This window comes from Lonchura striata, chromosome 13, assembly GCF_050655825.1.
Source record: "Lonchura striata isolate lonStrDom1 chromosome 13, ASM5065582v1, whole genome shotgun sequence".
Lineage (NCBI taxonomy): Eukaryota > Metazoa > Chordata > Aves > Passeriformes > Estrildidae > Lonchura > Lonchura striata.
The window spans coordinates 19,341,208-19,355,165 of record NC_140715.1 but is presented as its reverse complement, the minus strand read 5'-3'; the positions used below and the strand labels follow the sequence as shown (position 1 = coordinate 19,355,165).

The 13,958-nt window shown below is 53.2% G+C and overlaps 1 protein-coding gene across 5 annotated transcripts in view; it reads right to left on the bottom strand.

Moving 5' to 3' along the window:
* Nucleotides 1–12,350, bottom strand: part of HTR4 (5-hydroxytryptamine receptor 4) — a 74,982-nt gene extending 62,632 nt beyond the window's left edge. For 2 of the 5 annotated variants that reach the window (XR_014958352.1, XM_085591604.1), the window contains exon 1: nucleotides 7,892–12,350. The gene's annotated coding sequence lies outside the window, so the exon portion shown is untranslated. The remainder of the gene's footprint in view (nucleotides 1–7,891) is intronic. The other 3 variants (XM_085591603.1, XM_021547194.4, XR_002466981.4) reach the window with 2 other exon arrangements.
* Nucleotides 12,351–13,958: the final 1,608 nt, after the last annotated feature.

Below are 13,958 nucleotides of genomic sequence, written 5' to 3'. Positions count from 1 at the left end.
ACCCAGTGCCACCCCTGCCATGGCAGGGACACCTTCCACTGTCCCAGGTTGCTCCAAACCCTGTCCAGCCTGGCCTTGGGCACTGCCAGGGCTCCAGGGGCAGCCCCGGCTGCTCTGGGAACCTGTGCCAGGGCTGCCCACCCTCCCAGGGACCAGCTTCTTCTCCAGGCTGAGCAATCCCAACTCTCAGCTTTTCCCAGTCCTCTTGGCCTTTTCTCCATCCTCCCCTCGTGCAGGCAGTGGCTCCTGCCTTGGCACAGCCCATCCTCACCAGCTCCATGGATTTCCTCGGGGAGATCCTTTGCCAGCAGACACCCAGGGATGAGCACAGCCTCCCAGAGAAAGGCTCAGGAGGGAGGTGGGAATTCTGCACTGCTCCTCCTTCCTGGACCCTCAGGAGCTGTGGGCACTCAGGTGGGACAAGGCTGGCCCCACCCAAGGCTGGGAGGAGCAAATTCCCAATTCCTGCCATGGGATAGCTGCACCTGGGGGGATGCAAACTCCTCACCAGCAGCTCCATGGCAGGTGTGAATTCCAGAGGGGTGGTCCTGCTGCAGAGGCCATCCCACAGCCATCTCTCTCCAGGCTGCTTTTCCTGCTGGTGTTCCTTTTAGCTGGGTTTTGTTAAGTGCTAAATCACCTAAAAATGTTTCCATGAGCCAAGATTGGAGCTCTGCATCACCTATTTTTGGATCCTTGATCTGGGCTCTCACTGCTGATTCTTTTTTTTGTGTGAGTGTTTGTTTTTAAATAAACAAAAGCTGGAACAATAAATGTCTGGGCACCCAGAGAGTAGTGAGGGATCAGACGTTTGCTAGAAGGAGGGATGTGGAAAAGAAAGGAATTCTGCAGAGCCAGAAGACCTCTCAGCTCATCTGTCAGGGAGGGGAGGGCAGGGAATCCTTGGGATGCAAACAAACACGGATGAGCCGGGGAGAAACGTTAATCCAGAATTAATCTGCTGCCACCGTTAGCATTATGGCCAATAACAAACAGTGGGGTGTGCTCACAGCCCTTCCCCAGTGCCAGAATTCCATGCAGCAGGAATTCCTGGCTGCTGGAAAGCCGTCCTCTGCTCCAAGCTGTCCTTCTCTGAGCTAACAATTTCCCTGGCACTCCCATCTTACAGATATTTGTGCTCACATTGCCCTGACCTCACCCCAGCCTGTCCCCCACAGGTGAACACCCCAGATTTCTCCTTCCTTTTAGCATTTACATGGTAAATGGCAATTCCATGGAGCAGGGAAGTCCTGAGCTGAATGGGCAGAAGGAAACTCCCTCTTCCTCCAACTCCCTATTCCCTGGCTGTGTTTTAATCATCCCCGAGCAAGCTCTGCCTGCTGTATTTTATTAAAAGCAAACACAAGTGCAGAAGGGCTGCTTGTTTTCCTCCCTGAGCTGCAATAGCAGGGATCTGATCAATAAAACAACTCAGCCAAGGCGAGCCCGTGGAAAACGGGCCACTCGTAAAAGGCATCTTTGCAATTAGTTTTTATCAGCTCCATGGTTTTCTGCTGACCAAGGAGGCTCCTAAACTCAGAGCAGCAAGGAGATGCTTGCTCTGCACTTCCCCGCTGCCCCTGTGGTGCGGAGCAGCCTGGGCCATTTCTCTGCTTCCCACTGAGAGACTTTGGAAGCTGCAGAGGTGAATCTCCTGGGTCTGGGTCCATGTGCAGCACGGCCTGGAAGTCAGAGCCAAGAACAGGGAGGGGATGAAGGCAAAGAGGAGGGAAAGGGAACTTCATTTTCCAGAGGAGAAGGGAAAGGGAACTTCATTCCCTTCACCTTCCAGAGGAGAAGGGAAAGGGAACTTCATTCTCTTCATTTTCCAGAGGAGAAGGGAAAGGGAATTTCATTCCCTTCACTTTCCAGAGGAGAAGGGAAAGGGAACTTCATTCCCTTCATTTTCCACAGTGGAAGGGAAAGGGAACTTCATTCCCTTCATTTTCCAGAGCAGAAGGGAAAGGGAACTTCATTCCCTTCACTTTCCAGAGCAGGAGGGAAAGGGAACTTCATTCTCTTCATTTTCCAGAGCAGGAGGGAAAGGGAACTTCATTCCCTTCACTTTCCAGAGCAGGAGGGAAAGGGAACTTCATTCCCTTCATTTTCCAGAGGAGAAGGGAAAGGGAACTTCATTCCCTTCATTTTCCAGAGGAGAAGGGAAAGGGAACTTCATTCCCTTCATTTTCCAGAGGAGAAGGGAAAGGGAACTTCATTCCCTTCATTTTCCACAGCAGCACGGGCTCTTGGGTGCTCGCCTCTGCCACAGGACCTGTTCCCCTCTCAAATTCCCATTTCTGCCCCTGACTGCCTGGCCAGTGCCTTCTCTCCCCTGGAGTTTGGTGATAGCTCAGCAGATTTTGTTTCTTGGAGGGTTCAATCGAACTCTGTCTTCTCCTGTTTTAACTCCAGCATTTGAACCCAGCAAAGTTACTGAACACATTCTGGTGGTTCTTAATGTTCTTGGAAGATGCTTTCCCTTCATCCTTAACCCCCTGCTCATTACTATTTCACAGATTCCTTTAGCCTCCCTTATCAGACACCTACATATTCTAATTCTTAATTTATATTCATTGCTGCAACTTTCCCTTATTTTTCTGGGGACAGTGTTGTCTGGGTTTGGGTTTCTATTTTATTTCCTTTTTCTCTTCTCTGCTGAATGATAAAAATTCTGCTTGGCAGTTTTTCCTGTTAGGGAAAACATGTTTTTGTTACAATCCCATGGAGAGCCCATGGAGAAGAAACACATTCCACTGCCTTGGCTCATCTAAAATCAGCTGCAACCTTGAGTTGTGTCAGACAGAGCTCTGAGAGGGGCTTTTATGGTGGCAGCTTTGGCTTCAGGGATGTCAAAGCAGCCATAAAGAAGAGCCAGATCACCCCAGACATCCTCCCCAAGCTTTTGTGGTCCATGTGGAACCAGCCTGGCTCTCACCTCAGCAATCATTTCACCACCAGGGCCCAGCCCACACCCTCTGGTTGAGCTGAGGAGCCCCAGAAGAGCCAGGACACCTCAGAACAACTTCTGGGATGATGGCCATGGAAAAGCTCATTTGCTGGATCCAGAGCTTCAGCTGCATCCTTCCATTCCTCTCAGGAAGACCTCTGAGGAGCTGTTTAATTGCGACTTTCCTGATGTTAAACAGCCCTGGTACACCAAAAATAGGGGATTAATGAGGCCAGATTAACCCTTCTGCACCTGGGGAAGGCGTTGTGGGCTTTCCATGGGTGCTCTGAGAGCACATCAGCTGCTGGCAGGGATAAAGTGGAATTTTAGTGCTTTTGGGGGCTGCCAAGCACAAAGGTGGAAGCCTCAGGCAGTGTGGACAGGGCTCAGATGGGGACACAGCCACTGCAGGCACAAAGAGAAGAGAGGAGGAGGTGGTTTGGGGGGTTGTTTGGGAGGACAAAGGGCCTAAGAAGTGTCAGAATCTGTGGTATTGATGATTCCAAGATTGTAGAAAGTCTCTGTCTGTCAGCCCCCTGCCAAAGCAGAAGCCATAATTGGTCTGTGCTGGTTTCCAGGTTGTTTATTCTGTTTTTCTCTCACATGTTCTGCTGCCCTGCCCAGCTCTGTCCTGCAGGGCAGCGTGTGGGGCTCTGCCCTCAGTGGGATGTGACAAACATTAAATACCAGAAACTCCCTGGGCTGCATTTACAAGAACGTGCCAATATCTGTCACCTACGTTGGACAGTGTGTCCCCAGCCTGAACCAACAGAAAAATGCCAACACCACAGTGAGACATGGAGGGCATGAAGAAGGAGAAAAAGGACAAGGCACACCCAATTTCCTCCATCTTGTCCCTTTTGGACCCCTAATCTAGAATCCTAAAATTTTACTTTTGCACTCGTGCCACACTTAATTATTACTGATATCAAACACTCAGAGCTGATAATTCATCCTGTAAGATTGAAAACTCTTTTCCATGGGCAGAGATCACAGCCAGTGTCTCTGGGGTCTCTGTCCAGGGGGTTCCTGACCCCTGCCAGAGGGAAGCCCTGGATTCCCATAGGGAAGGAGCAGTGAAGGCAGGGCTCTGAGCTGCTCTGAACTAAAGGCAGGGCTCTGAACTGCTGCCTCAGCTCGGGAAAACACAGACCCAGAGCAGGAGAATGATGTCCCTGCTCAGCCTGGTGCAGCAGGTCCAGCCCCTGTGCATCAGCCAAACCCAGCTCTGCAAAACCCATCTGGGAACAGCCAAACCCTCCTGGCTGCACCAGGGCAGGGCAAAACCACCCAACATCACCAAGAGAGGGGCTGAGAGTGGCTTTTCACCCTCAGCTCGCCATGCCAGGCTGGGCACAGGAGCCTGTGCCCAGGGGTGACTCTCCAGAGCAGCAGCATCTCCTCATGAGCCTCAGGGCCACCGCACCTCCAGCGATTTTCTCTAATTGTTTCCCTAATCACATCAAATTGCCCGAGCTCCATTCGTGTTCCTGCCGAGTAATTTGCTTTTCCCCGGGCCCTGCCGGCCCTGTCTCTCCCTGCAGCCACTCCTCAGGGCTGAGGGGGGCCTCAATTACATTATGGGCTCTAATAAAAATAAGCCTAATGGAATTACACAACAAGACCAGATTAAAGCCAGCTGCTTTGCAAATCCTGGGGTTGGATTGGTGTTAGCTGAGGGAGCAAGCACATGGATCATCCCTCTCCCACCCTCTGCCCCAGCTGAGGCAAAGGTAATATCTCCCTGACAAATACTGATATAATAAAAGCAGTCCCACAAAAAGTGCACCAGGAAATGCCAGGAAACAGAAGTGCAAGGAGTGAAATGCAAAAACTATGAAGCATTTTCCCCCCTTTCCCATAAACTGCACCTCAAAGAGGTTCTTCACACTCTGCTTCCTACCAGGGATCCACCAGGTTTACAAAGAAACATTGGCACAATTTCATTTGGTGCATTGGTCTTTTTAGAGAGAGGTTTTTTTTTTTGAGAGACTCAAAAAATGGAATGGGGCACAGGAGTGACAAGGTCAGAACAGAGCACAGTCTCCAACCTGACTCATCAGTGTCTTTCTCTGCAAATGGGCAGGGAAACCCAAAGTGGATATTAATTAGTAGTGTTGCCATGAGAGATTTTCTTTAACCCCCAGAACTTAGCACTGTCATCCCAGATTTTAGCCACAGGGTTCTCAGGGTTTACACCAATATTCACTGCAGTCACAGAATCCCAGAATCTTCTGAAAAAGCCACCCCAGCCCATCGAGTCCAACCTGTGCCACATCCCCACCTTGTCCCCAGCCCAGAGCACCCAGTGCCACCTCCAGCCCTTCCTGGGACACCCCAGGGATGGGATCCAAACCTGCCTGGGCAATTCCAGTGCCTGAGCATCCTTTCCATGGGGAAATTCCTGCTGATCCAACCTGATCCAGCCTGAATCCTTGTGGATCCCCAGGCAGCTGAAGGCAGAGGGACTCCCCAGTGGAATGACTTCGATAATTTCCATTTTGCCTCTGTGAACAAGCCCAGCCTGGGGCGATCCTGCCCTGCTTCCCCAGGCCTGCCCAGCAGCAGGTGCTGGGGGATGGCACTCGCCTGCCTCTCCCTCCACCAGCAGCCCACAGGGAGCATTTCCCGGCTGTGCAGGGTGGCAGTGGGATGTGCTGGGCATGGTGCTGCCTCCTCACACCCTCCTGGCACTCATTCCACCCCCTCCCACTGCTGAGTGCCCGCACAGGACACTGGCGTCCTCACCTTGTCCTCCTCCTCGTCCTCCCCGCTGTCACCAGGAGCACAGGAGTGTGGAGAGCAGACAGAGCTGTCCCCAGAGGAGAGCTGGACAATGCCCAGCTCCTCTTCAGCCCCACTCCCAGCACAGCCTCCTGCATCCTCCGTCCCACACCCAGCTGCATCTCCCCCGAATTCACCTGCAAACTCCTCCCACGAGTTCCAGGTATTTCCAAGCCAAAGGGCTCAACCCCGCTCTGGCTGACACCTGGCCCTTGCTCTTTGTCCTGCCTGGGATTTCCTGGAATTCCCAGAAAAGGGGAGCAAACGTGGAAAACAGAGGCGTGCCAGCTGGCTCCAGAGGATGGAGATGAGGAGGAGGGGGGATGCAGAAGCACTGCTGGCACTTGCAGGAGCACAGTTGGCACAGAGGAGCTGAATGTATGATTTGGAGACTTCCTAGAATGAGGCAGCAGGCTCAGTCAGAGCACTCTTACTTTTAAATCAGTGTTTACAGAGTCCTGGGCAAACTCAGCTCTTTCTGTCTGTCCTGGTCAGACAGAAAGGAAATAAGGAGGAGGAGGAGGAAATAAGACAAACACACCTGGTGTAGAAGGAGTTCTTTAAGCAAACTCAGCCTGACTCATGTTTGTTTTCTAACGGTGTTTTGGGACAGCACTGACAGAGCCAAGGTCAGGCTGGCTGAGGCAACAGGCAGAGGGAAGATCTCAGAGGAGAGGAAGGTGCTGCTCCTTGCCCATCAGAGCAGCCCCCATTCCTGCTGGCAATGCTCCCATCCCTGGCTCCCTGTTTCCTGGGCACACCTGAGGCTCTTCCCCCATGGGGTGGCACTGCACAACTGCACATCCCTGGATACCTTCCCTGGAGAATGACCTCAGCCAGAGCATCCATCACCCTCTGCTACACTGACAAAATCCAAATAATCTCCTAAAAAGAGCCACCCTGCCTTTGCCAAGTGAAACCAGCCAACTGCAGTAACGGGACAGCAAAAAAAATCATCCTCAAAAAACACTGGGCAATATTCCCATTTAAAGGAAAGCATTTTGGGTTTAAGAAGAAATGAAGTCATAATGACATCACACATTTCAAAGCACACTCCAGGCTCTGAAGCTGGCAAACCAGGACTTGGCTCCTTCCTCACTGCCCTCAAGCAGCACAGACTTGCAGCTGGGTAATGTTTTAATTACTCAGCCTTCTATCAAGTTTCCGAGGGTGAAGTTTGCTTTGGGGCACGGGGAGATGCCCCAGGGTTGAGGAAGTGCCTCTGTTCTGTCACTCGCGGGCACAGCTCTGTCTGTCCCCGAGTGGGACCCACAAAGTGGCTGCACTCCCAGCACCTGAATCGAAGCATCCAGGCTCGGGCAGGACTCCTGCGAGCCTCCCTCAGCCTGGGGTAATTCTGAGCAAGCTTCGGCAGCCGTGAAATGCTTTAACCTCGCTGACACGAGCTCGGGACGGATACAGAGCTTGGGGAGCCCCGGTGTGAGCGGAGCCTTTGCACTCTGGACCCTGGCACAGCACAGAGTGCTGGAAAACACCTTCACCACACAATCACACAACAGTTAAGGCTGGAAAACCCCTCCGAGACCCTCGAGTCCAGCCGTTCCCCCAGCACTGCCAAGGCCACCCCTGAGCCGTGTCCCCAAGGGCCACAACCTGCCCGTCCTCTCAGCTCCTCCAGGGACAGCCATTCATTCTCACTTCAGCAAAGTTGCCCACCCGTGCAGAGCCCGCCGAGCCTCCCCTGCCCTCCCGGTGACTTCCCCCGTGCCAGGGGCTCTGCTCTCTGCCCACCTCGGTCCCGCTGCTCCCGCGGCTCCGTGCTGCCCATCCCAGCGGGTGCTGCTCGCTGCCACCTTCACCTGTGCGGCCACGCAGCGAGCAGCCTTCCTCCGCTCCCTCCGAGCGCCCCGGGGCGACAGCGGGCACGGCACCGGGGCGACAGCGGGCACGGCACTGGGGGGACAGCGGGCACTGTATACAGGGGACAGCGGGCACGGCACTGGGGGACAGCGGGCACTGCACCGGGGGACATCGGGCACTGCACACAAGGGACACCGGGCACCGCACCCGCGCCACCCTCGCCGCTGCCGAGGGGCGCTCCCATTGCGATGCCGGCGAACAGAGCTCCCCCCGGCGCGGGTTTGCCACCCTCCCAGCGGATCCGCCGCCCGCCCGCTCCCTCCGCCGCCCCCGGCTCACCGTGGCCGGGGCAGAGCCCCGCGGCGCCCGGCGCGGCTCCCCCGGCGCGGCCGCTCATCCCGGCGGGCTGGGCAGGAGGCTGCCGGCGCTGCCCGGGTGGGATGCGGTCTGTCCTGCCCGCCCGGGTGGGATGCGGTCTGTCCTGTCCCCCAGGTGGGGATGCGGTCTCTCCTGTTCCCCAGGTGGGGATGCGGTCTGTCCTGTCCCCCAGGTGGGGATGCGGTCTCTCCTGTCCCCCCAGGTGGGGATGCGGTCTCTCCTGTTCCCCAGGTGGGGATGCGGTCTCTCCTTTCCCCCCAGGTGGGGATGCGGTCTCTCCTGTCCCCCCAGGTGGGGATGCGGTCTGTCCTGTTCCCCAGGTGGGGATGCGGTCTCTCCTGTCCCCCAGGTGGGGATGCGGTCTCTCCTGCCCCCCAGGTGCGGTGTGGTCTCTCCTGTTCCCCAGGTGGGGATGCGGTCTCTCCTGTTCCCCAGGTGGGGATGCGGTCTCTCCTGTCCCCCAGGTGGGGATGCGGGTCTCTCCTGTTCCCCAGGTGGGGATGCGGTCTCTCCTGTCCCCCAGGTGCGGTGCGGGGCTGCGCTCCCGGCCGAGGCTCCGCGGGCAGCGCCCGCCCCCGGCCCGCCCCGCACGGGGAGCGGGGGTGCCCGGCCCTGTCCCCGCCCCGCCCGGGCACAGCCGGGGCTGTCTCCCCGAGACACCGACCCCGAGCTCGCCCCCGGTGCCCCGGGAGCCGTGCGAGCGCTGTGGGCAGGGCGGATCTCCCTTTGTCCCGGTGAATTCTCGCCGATGTTTCTCCCTCGCCTCCGGAGCAACTTCAGGGATCGGTGGCTTGCTTTGATTGCTTGTGTGCAGAAGGGAAGTGGAGCAAGCCCATCTTACTATAACTTGGTCGACTGGAAACGCTTTTTAAAGATCTGAGGGGTTTTGGCAAAGATCTTTCGATGGATTTCTCAAAACTAACAAAAAATTGGCGGTATTTCCAAGCATGCTGCAAAAGGCTTTTTCAGTTGGAGCATCAGTCCAGCTCCCCTGACATTATTGGAGCTTTGGCAGATGAAATCTGGCCCTGAAACCCTCAACAGAGCTCAGTCTTGGCAGAGCAGGACACCGCAACCAGCTCATCAGCTGAACTTTTAAAATACCCATTGAAATAAACCCAGCACAAACCCGGGACCTGAGCAGCTCCATCCCCAGGTGTGCTCACCTGCACCTTCCACTTCTGGAGCTGCAGTTTGGGGTTCGGGGGTTTCAAGCTGCCTTTGTACACTCACTGCAGGGCTGGGATTTCTCAGAGATCACTGCATTCACGGGCAGATGCAGAGCACACTCAGGGGCAGAGGTGTAATTTGGTTTGGGGCATTTCCATGACCTTTAGTCACAGCTGAGGTCCTTGCCCTGGAAAAGGGACATCTCCAGTTGTGTGTGGATGAGGAGAAACCAGAGCACCCACAGAAGTGCAATACCTGCTGCTTGCTGACAAAATACATCAGAAAAGTAAATGTACATTAAACACATTATCAACTTGTTTGATAGGACTCAATTTTTTTAAGATCTGGGGGGTTTTGGCAAAGATTTTTCAATGTATTTCTCAAAAATTTGGTGGTGTTTTCAGGCAGTGCAGGCAAACACCACCCAGGCGTGCGTGCTACATGTGCTTGTCCATCACTATAGAAACTGAAAGACAGAGAAAGAATAACATGAACAAAAGTAAAGCACATCCAATCCATGAAGAAACACCTTGTCACAATGTGGATTTCTCAGCCTCAAAGGACCAAAATCAAAGTGAAAGGAGCCGCTCTGAGTGGAGCTGTTAAAGAGCTCCTGAAACAATTTTGGGTTGCCTGCATTTTCCTCTCCATGGTACTGATGTGAGTTTTCTGGATATTATTGGTATTTACTAATAGTAGACACTAGTGGTAGCTACTCACTAGTGTAGCCTCTGCCTTTAATGCTGAATCTATACATAAATTCTTCATGGGGCAAACAATTGTAGTTCTTCCTGGCAAGATCTGAGTGCTCAGAGCAGCTCCTCACCTGCCTTCCAAGGTGTTCCCAGCCAGGATCTCCAGCAGCATCTCCTAAAGGGGAAAAATGGCACAAAGGGGAAAAATGGCACAAAGGGGAAAAATCAGAGTGTGGAGCCCTGAGCCAAGCCCATCCCGAGTTTGTGGGAGGGGGAGAACTGAGGTGAAATGGGTTCCTGTGCTCTCCTTTCAATGTTTGAGTGGCTTGAGGGCCAGCAGTGCCCTGGGGCAGGTTAAAGCTGCTCAGGGGGAGGCAGAGCCCAAGCCCCTTCCCCCTGTGGCTGTTGTGAACCTGAGCCCTGCTGAGCCCCGGTGCTGTCCCCAGCTGTGCTCATGCTCCATCCCCCTCCTCTCACTGCACCTTCCTCTCCAGGACTGGCAAAAGTTCATTCCACCTGAATGGGATGCCTAAAAAACCAAAAAAACCCCCAAACAAACAAAAAAGAAAGGAATTAAATTTTTAAACAGGAAAATTGGAAAGTATTAGAGAGGGAGATAAAACACTGGAGGATTTTTTTTTTTTTCTTTCCTGTTTTTCCTCCCCGCCTCCTTTTCCTCCTGCTCTAACAATGATGAATCCCAAGATCTGGTCGGGAAGGAGAGTGGCTGAGTGATTCATCGGGACTGAATCACAGCCCCTCTGCAGAGGAATTGGCTGCTGCTGCTGCAGGTGCAGCTCCAGCCCTGCCCCATCCCTCCCTGCTGCCCCTGAGGAGCAGAGGGACAAAGCCAGCCCCAGGGAGCAGCTCTGCCTCTGCTCCCCCTCTGGGAGGGGATTTATCCACAAGGGATACACTGATTTTCTGAGGGTTTCACCCGCTGCTGGATCACGCAGCCTCCCACTCCCCCGGGGAAGAACTTCCCTTCTGTTCCATTTTAAATGCAAGTTTTCCCCCCTCCCTCTCAGAGATTCCCCCACTAATCCTGGGGTACAGCAGCGGTTGGTACCCAGAGCTAGGCTGGAAAATTGGGATGCAGCAGCTGAATTCCTGGGATTTCCCAGTGCTCGGTTTTTCTCAGGGACATCAGGGGGAAATTCTGGTCTGCAGCTGATTTACAGCATCAGCTGGGTTGCTGCTTGTCCTTACGGAGAATTTTGCCTCTGTGTTGTCACCACCTCCTCCCTTCCCATTTTTCACAGCCAGAACACTCCGGATTGCCAGGAATCCAAATTCCCAGGCTCCTGCTGAAAGTGCTCAGCCGAGCCGAGGTGGGGCCAGCTCAAAACTGAAATGGTCAGGAGGAAGAGGCTCACCCTGGTGATTCCCAAAGGACAGGTTTTTAAATAATCCAACTCTGCCCTCTGTGGTAGGAGCCCTCCCTGGCTGCAGCGCAGCTGATCTGCTCCCCACGGGTTATTTATACCTGCAGACACAAATCTAAAACCCAGTTTAAGGCAGGCCTGACTTTTAGCTGTAAAGCTGAACATTTGGGTCATTTTTACCAGTGCAACTATCACCGTTCTTAACACAGACATTGTCAGTTCAGCTTTCACTGGAGGGGCACAGAATTATTTTGCAGGCCTTGAAAGACCCTCTCAGAGTGACCCTTGGAGATATTTGTTATCTCAAAGGTGGAACCAAAGCCAGGGGCAACCATGTGAGCATCATCTGGAGAGTCAGAGCTGGAGGCAAATTCCACATTTTCAGTCTGTGGGCTGGAAACCACTAAACAATCCCTCAGAAATGTAAGGATGAAATTCCTTCTGGCAGAGCTCTCCTGAGTCCTGGGCATCTCAATTTCTCTCTGTAGGCCACACAAGTGTGACAGAACTTTCCATTCTTTTCTTTTAACTGGTTTTTTTTTTTTTTTTCCCTAAAATCCTCTTTCTAATGAACAATTTGCACTTGTTTCTCTGCTCCCGCAAGGAAGTTTTGGAAGAAAACCAAAAGGGAAGCAGAAATCCAACTCCTGCCATGCCCCCAGGGCTGAGGGGTGGTTGGGGGTTTGTCCTTTTTGCCCTGCAGAGCTCCTTCCCTGCCAGGGCACAGGGATGGATTCCCGGGGTGTGGAGCCCTCCTGGGCTGCCTCATTGCCATGCAGATGAGGCTGGGTGTAATTCCATGCAGTGTAATTCCATGTGAATACAGATAACTGATGCGCCTGTGAATAAGAGAGCCAGTGAATCATTCATCATGGATTATTGATAGGATTAATTTTACCTCTTTTTCTGCTCTCAGGATGCCCACAAACCCCTCCTCCCTGAATTTATTTTCCCCTCTTTTATGGAATATTTCTGGAGACAAAGTAGATTAAATCCCAGTAATTTCTCTCCTCTTTGCTGGTCTGAATGAGATGTTTGCTGTCAGGTTAACCCTTGCAGACTCCCCCTGGCAGTGCCCTCCCCGCTGGCATCACACCCCTCGGGCTCACACTGGCTTTTTGACATCAGCCAGGACAGGACACCCCCAGTTCTGTGGGTGGTGCTCCCGTGTCCCCTCGCTGGGTGGGACGAAGGTCCTGCCCAGTCTGAGCATGGCTCCCAGCACCACGGGGACGGTTTGGGGTGATTTTCCCCAAATCCAGTGATTTTTCCCCAAATCCACTGCTCCCTGGAGATGGCTGCACACCCTGCTGGGGCCCGAGGCTGCTGTTTCCATGGCAGCACGTAGCCAATGGCACTTGGATTGAGCAGGAACCAAAATAAACCTGCAGAGAGACTCCCCCAGCCCAGCCCTGGCCTCTGGGGACCCCAGGCTGCTGCTGTGGCTTTGTCCTCCGAGTTCTCCTGGAGCTCTGTGACTTGGGGCTTCTGTGAAATACAAAACCAATTTCCCAAATCCTTTACCTGCTTCGTGAGGCAAAGTCATTTCTGATTATTAAATCCCTATTAAAAAAAAAAAATAAAAGGAAAAAGAAGGATAATTTTTTACTCAAACAGAAGGGAAGAGCCTGCAGGTGGTTTGCAAACCACTCCTGCCAACCCCCAGAGGTAAAACCAAGCTGTGCCCAGGCAGAGAGTCCTGAGCTCAGCTCCTGCCAGGGCTCCACTTCCCAGAATTGCCTTTCCTCACATTCCTTTCACTTTTCCAGGGATCTGAGCCAGAGCTGCCAGCCCAGAGCTCTGCTACCCAGGGGTTTAGGCCAGGCTTTGATAAGACTGACACGGGGCTTTTCCCCTCTCTGCTGGGCTCAAGGGCACAGCTGGGATTTCACAACCAGCCCTGGCTCCAATATGCAGAAGACAATTCAGTATTTACCCTTCCAGGAAATAAACACCAGGAGCTGCCCGGCCAAACTTAACTCACCTCTTTTGCCACGTTTAACCTTCAGCCATTTTCACATCTCCTTTCTGCACTTTCCACCCTGGTTTGGGCAAAATTCATGGCAACATGCACAGAGCCTTGAAGGGGAAGGCATCAGCAGGAGTTTGAAGCTGAAAAGGCACAGAAGGAAGGGCTGGGCACAGGGCTCAGCAAGAGGAAATCACCTTTCACCAGCAGCAGCTGCTGGCCCTCCTCTCAGGGGTCACATAACATACAGTTATTTGTACAAATGCAGCTTCTGCAGTGACAAAAAAAAAAAAAAAAAAAAAGGAAAAATAACTTTAAGATAGAAAGAATTGTTTTTTTTTCTTTTGTGGGACAGCCCCAGGGCAGGGACAGCAGTGTGGTGTGACACACGGGGCCATCCTGTGGTGTCACCTTGGTGCCACTCGATCACCAAGAGCCCTCAGCTGCCCTGCTGTGGGAAATAGTCAAGGCAGGAAGACTTTCAGAAAGCTGGGAAAGCAGGCCTTAGAAACAGAGCAGAGAAATCACAGCTAGCTGCACAGTCTGAAAGCAGAAACGTTACAATGGTACAGCAAGCAAGGACACGAAACAACAGCTTGGGTTTTAGGCTTGCCTAAGATGGGCCTTAAGAGTGCAGGAAAATATGCTCAGCAAGGTAGGAGAAGGTTTTAAATTAATAATGGGTGTCAGAATCTGTGGTATTGATGATCCCGAGATTGTAGAAAGTCTCTGTCTGTCAGCCCCCTGCCAAAGAAGAAGTTGTAATTAATCTGTGCTGGTTTCCAGGTTGTTTATTCTGTTGATCTCTC